This window comes from Girardinichthys multiradiatus, chromosome 6, assembly GCF_021462225.1.
Source record: "Girardinichthys multiradiatus isolate DD_20200921_A chromosome 6, DD_fGirMul_XY1, whole genome shotgun sequence".
Lineage (NCBI taxonomy): Eukaryota > Metazoa > Chordata > Actinopteri > Cyprinodontiformes > Goodeidae > Girardinichthys > Girardinichthys multiradiatus.
In genome coordinates, this window is record NC_061799.1 from 2,946,343 (window position 1) to 2,951,926 (window position 5,584).

General features: G+C 44.5%; 1 long non-coding RNA gene across 2 annotated transcripts; it reads right to left on the reverse strand.

The window, feature by feature from the left end:
- Nucleotides 1-2,936: 2,936 nt before the first annotated feature.
- On the reverse strand, nt 2,937-3,471 carry LOC124869404. Of its 2 annotated transcripts, XR_007038580.1 has the most exons (3): nt 3,429-3,471; nt 3,100-3,350; nt 2,937-3,025 (listed from the first exon to the last, which is right to left on the reverse strand). It is a non-coding gene; the product is annotated as an uncharacterized LOC124869404 (long non-coding RNA). The 2 variants fall into 2 exon arrangements; XR_007038579.1 differs by having other exon boundaries at nt 3,100-3,458.
- Between the last annotated feature and the right edge of the window lie 2,113 nt (nt 3,472-5,584).

The following is a 5,584-nucleotide window of genomic DNA, read 5'->3' on the forward strand; positions in this document are numbered from 1 at the left end:
AGTCGAGGTCAGCAGCCTCCCACCCCCACTGTAAACAGTTTTGGCGAAGCACTGCTTCCCCCTCCTGAGGCACCGGACGGTTTGCCAGAATCGCTTCGAGGCCAACCGGTAGTCCTTCTCCATGGCTTCACCGAACTCTTCCCAGGCCCGGGTTTTTGCCTCTGCCACAGCCCGGGCTGCGGCACGCTTGGCCTCACGGTACCCGTCAGCCGCCTCAGGAGTCCCAAAAGCCAACCCCTGCCAATAGGACTCCTTCTTCAGCTTGACAGCGTCCTTTACTGCTGGTGTCCGCCACCGGGTTCGGGGATTGCCGCCGTGACAGGCACCGCAGACCTTACGGCTGCAGCTACAGGCAGCAGCATCGACAATAGATGCAGAGAACATGGTCCAATCGGACTCTATGTCTCCAACATCCCCCGAAATCTGGGCAAAGCTCTCCCGGAGGTGGTAGTTGAATACATCCCTGGCCAAGGGCTCCGCCAGACGTTCCCAGCAGTTCCTCACTATGCGCTTGGGCCTACCACGTCTGTCTGGCTTTCTCCTCTTTCAGCTTTCTCCGTGGGCCACAGACTAGAAGAGAGGCCAGACCCTGGCTCTAGGGACATTCCACGTCCCTAAAGCCAGCCTAAGCATCCGGGGATCGGGCCGCCAAGGTCTCCACCTTTGTCTGCCGCCCAATCCTCTTTGCACCGGTCCCTCATGGTTCCCCCTGCAGGTGGAGGGCCCACTGAGGGATGGTCTCATGTCTCTTGTTCAGGCTTGGCCCGCCTAGGTCCAGCAAGGAGCAATCCAGCCACCAGGCGCTCTCTGACGAGTCCCGACCCCAGGCCTAGCTCCAGAGTGGGACTCCAGCTTTGCGTACCGGGCAACGTCACTTGCCTTGATGTAATTTTCCTCATGAGGGTGTCTTGAACCGCTCTTTGTCTGACACGTCTCCTAGAGGCTGTTTGCCATGGGAGACTCTACCGGGGCATTTAAGCCCCAGACAACATAGCCTCTATGATCATTCGTCAAATATTTTTCCCCTTCACCAAACGGCACTTTCAGTGGAGCTCCTCCACGTCTCGTCCATATCTGTGGACGTTTGGTGGTTGTAATGTTATGAAATACAGGAAAATAAATCTTGTATGCTGGGTTTGCTGTTATTTTTCTACGAACTAGAAAGATTGTTAATCTATGATTTGGCAAGGATTAAGGACTGAATAAGAACCGTGAAATAGTAACGGTTACTGCCTGTATTCTTCTTCTTTGTAGTCAAAGATATCTAGAGGGCAGTTTTTAGTGTCAGCTGACAGTTTTAGACATTAATTTCTCATGCATGCAACAAACCAATGAAATTACATTTCAGTCCAGCAATTTCCTTTGTAGAACATTTCTGTAAGCTTTTTGATGATTTAATTAAGTCAAACAAAAATGAATATAATACAACTGAATCACCAAGTAGCTGATAGAAATTTTCTATCTTATTATGTTGTTTTTTTATACAACTCAGAAATGGTCCTAATAAAATTATCAATACAAAACAAGGTTATCTGCACACATTTGACACCGTGACTGTTCAACTGAGCGCACTCTTGAGAATTCCTTAAAACCAATTTAGTCCTGATATGTCTGCCTGCCCTCGTTCATCACCCAAAAGGTTACACTGAACCCTTGAGGAACTGGCAGAGGCTAAGCGGGATATCCAGGCTGAAGTTGGCTGTAAAACACTAAATGCTGTTTTACAGCAATGCTATCTTAAAATTAGGTCTAATTTTAAGATACAGCTAATCAGTAATATTCACCCAGTAAATCATAATGTAGAGGTTGACTCAGCATTTTAAGAGTCACAATGAACAGAGAACAGAGGGACTTTTACCTGAGTTACTGTCCCAGATAACAATAGAAAACCCTCTCTGCAAGCTTCTAGCTACATTTGTATCATGACATCAAAATTATCTGGTTCTATAATTCAGTCAAAATCAAAGCATTTAATCCTAAAGTAGATAAGCCCCTAAAAGGGTATTTCAGATCACATCATTGCCTTGCTACAGCCACTCCTGTTCTACATGCAGACAGACAACAGTGTTGCTCAACAAAAATATAAGACATTTACTGGTGTCAGTTATAGTAAAATGTAAACTAATATTTGTGAAATACTACAAAACTCTTTTTTGCCTGAGTGTCTCTTTCTCACACACTGTATGTGTAAATGTATTCTGTAATCATAACTGGTTGACATACAGATATATTTCAATACTACATTAAGTGGTTGTGTAATAGAGTTTTTGGCCATACTAAATGAGATGTTTTTAAGACTACATTAATAAAAACATTTTTACATTTTACCTGTTAATTGTGAATATGAATGAATATGAAAACACAAAACAATACTTGATGAAAATTTGATCGTTTTGTCCCTTTCCATTGCAGCTTTGTTGGCCATGATTGTGTGGACAAACAAGGAATTCACTTGGTTTTCAGTCACTCACAGCAAACAGAAACATGTATAAACTTTGCACTGAAAATAAAAATTGGGTCTGCGTGAATTAAAAAAGTTACCACTGGCAGAGCTGGCTTTAAGTCTCCTGTATTGTAGTGTTCATCTAAGCAATATCACCAAGTAACCTTATCACATTAGATAAGGCCCATATTTATATGAACTGAAGCCTTTTCACATAAAAAACACTTATTAGTACAAAGAAGCTGTGTGTAGTTGTGTTTTTTGGTGAAAAATAGGGGTCTCAATATAAAATTAGTCTTGTATAAATAAACAATTGATTTTCATATCCTCTTGTTACTGTACATTTTTTAAAGTTAGAGAATGCATTACTTTTAATCCAGCCATATGTAATACTCATAAATCACAAAAGCATCTTATAAAGATGTTATCTTGAATCTGTCATAATTTGAGATAACTGTTTGACCCACATGCACAACACACTCAGGAGACTAAAGCAGTTTAACAGTTTATTTAGACTGGCCAGGTTTGGAAATACACCGCAGTCGGGGATGCTCAGGTTGCTGACCAGGTTCACAGGAACTTCTGGGAAGAAAGGTGCAGGCAGGTTAACTCTGATCAAGTCCTGATTTCCTTTCTTAGTTTTCACGTTCGCTTACTTGTCTCTTGATGATCCAAATGAGAAGGTACTGTTAGAGCCTTAGGAAATGGAAGTCCAGGGAGTGTCCGGAGGCAGGTAGGAACAGCGTTTAAACAAAGGCTGACATGCTACACTCACAGGAAGCCAGGTTTTGCAGATTTGGTGCCAAGCCGCAGCCAGGAACGTAGAACCAGTGGGAGTCCGAACTGTCAGCTTGTAAGACTTGTAATTTAGGTTGGGGATCTGCCCACACCTCACAGGCACAAGAATCTGAAGAAGGGAAAAAAAAACACACAGTAAGTCTTCTTTAACAGAAGGTCAAGCAAAAACTTGAGGCTTGAAGTTTACCGCATTGACAAAACACTCAGGCATTGAAGGACTGGCAGCAGGCTCCTATATACTCCTCCACAGGCAGGCACAATCAACTGTGATTGTGAAACACCTGTCACAGAATTCACTGCTCCATACTCCACGGCGACATCTGGTGGTCCACAGAGGGAAGACAGAACCCACACTCCCAAAACCCCAACAGAATCACATTCAGCATTTGAAGGAAACTGTAATAATAACTACAAGTAAACAAACATTTAGTGCACTTTTTATTTGACATAACATTTTTCAATCCCAACATGCGTGTCTGATAATTTTTTTCTTTGTGCACTGTATTAGTAGATGCTGAAAAGACATAAATCATGGTAATAAACAATGGGAAATAAAAAAGGCAAAAAAAACAAAACCTTATCTTTCTAAAGTTATTCATCAAAAAATAACAGCAAACACAGCATACAAGATTTATTTTCCTGTATTTAACCCTCCCGCAGTCCTGGAGGGGTCGCACACACCCTGGGTGTGCCCGTTTTGTTCTTTCGTGGTCTTCCCACACACCGGGCTGTAGTGAGCCCTCCGCATCACATATCCGACATTACCCAAAATTATTAGTTGGGTTCGTATGGGCCCCTGGTGTGCTCTTTTTACACCCACTCTACCTCGGTAGAGCAGTAGGGGTCAGAAGGACCTCTACTGCATTTGTCTTTCCCCAAAGGGAAGAGTGGAATGGAGTGGATTGTGGGGGGTCACAGGGACCCCTGGGACCTTCATTTCACACCCTGCGCCTTCCCAAACAGGGGAGACTGTGTACAACTGACCATAGAGCTGCTCATGTTGTGATAAGAGAAATGGGAATGACAAATTGTCCCTTGGTCCCTACCAGGTTGGCGACAGGGATGTAGAATCAGTCCAGTTGTAGTCACGCATCTAAACGCATTTTCCGTCATCGATCCACTTCGATCATCGCATTCGGGCAATAGGGCTTCGACAGGAGCCAGGTACCACGAAGGGTGTCTCCTAACCATAATCCTGGTTCCAGTTTTGCTCATCTCCTAGTCCTAGTGGTCAGCGTTCGCCCCCTCGTGGACTTTTCCTGATAAACGAATGTTTATCTGGGCACTCGTGCTGTCACTGAACAGAGTTTTCAAATTTTCTTTTTTTGGATCGGCTTACTATGTTCCGAGTTCATGTCTTTCACGTCTATGTTCACGTCTATGCTCATGACTTTTGGTTTTGCCTAGTTCATGTACTCCTCGGGTGGACGGACTTTTTGTTCTATGTTCACCTTTCCCTATCATGCCTGAAATTTAAACTCTTGGTCTGGATGGATTTTTTTTTCTTGCCTTCTTAAGTTTTGGCTTTCTTGGTACCTGTCGATACCTAAGAGTGACAGAGGCTGCAAGATAGAGCTTCTTGTCGCTCGAGCACTATGGAGTTTGAGCCCTACTTAAAAAATGACTTTGTGATGATAACCGGATACAAATACTGCATGGTTTGCGTGTGTCTCAAGAACTCTCCTCATCACGCACTGTGTCACCTTATGAAGGCTGAGTTCCAAAAGGCCTTGCAAACTGTGGAGCGTGAGTCTGAACAGCCCCTGGGTACAGTCCAGTACTGTGACTTCTACCTTTTCCAGGCTGAACACTCTACTTCTCAAGCGTAGCATTCTGTTTCTCACCAGAGGTTGTATAGAGGCGCCCTCTCAGGCGGCAGATTTGGTCAGGAGCTGTTCTCTGTGGACCTGCTTTAGGTCGACCATACACCAGGAGTTTTGTAGTACAATGGCAGTCAGGGGCGAAGCGAGAGTCCTCGGAAAGCCAGTGCAAGCTTTCCGATGTATAGTGCTTGAAACTGAAATGATAATCCTCTAGACTAAGAATGTCAGGCATTATCCTCTCAAGGGTTACCGCGAACCTTGCCACATGGTTGATCGAGTAAGTGAGACATTCCTCCATGGAGACCGAGGGGTGTCCTGCTATCTAGGCACCAGGCGACGGGCAAATAGACACGAACCAGTTCTGCACAAAGCTTCGTCCTGTGCTCTTACTCTGTCCCGAACAGAGAGCCGGGAAGCTCGCAAAAGTGTTTGGTGAGATAAAACACAATGTTTATCATGACCGCCTATCAAGTCGCTCCCGACCAGGAGGTCACTGAGGTCCAGCAAATGCGAAGGCTAA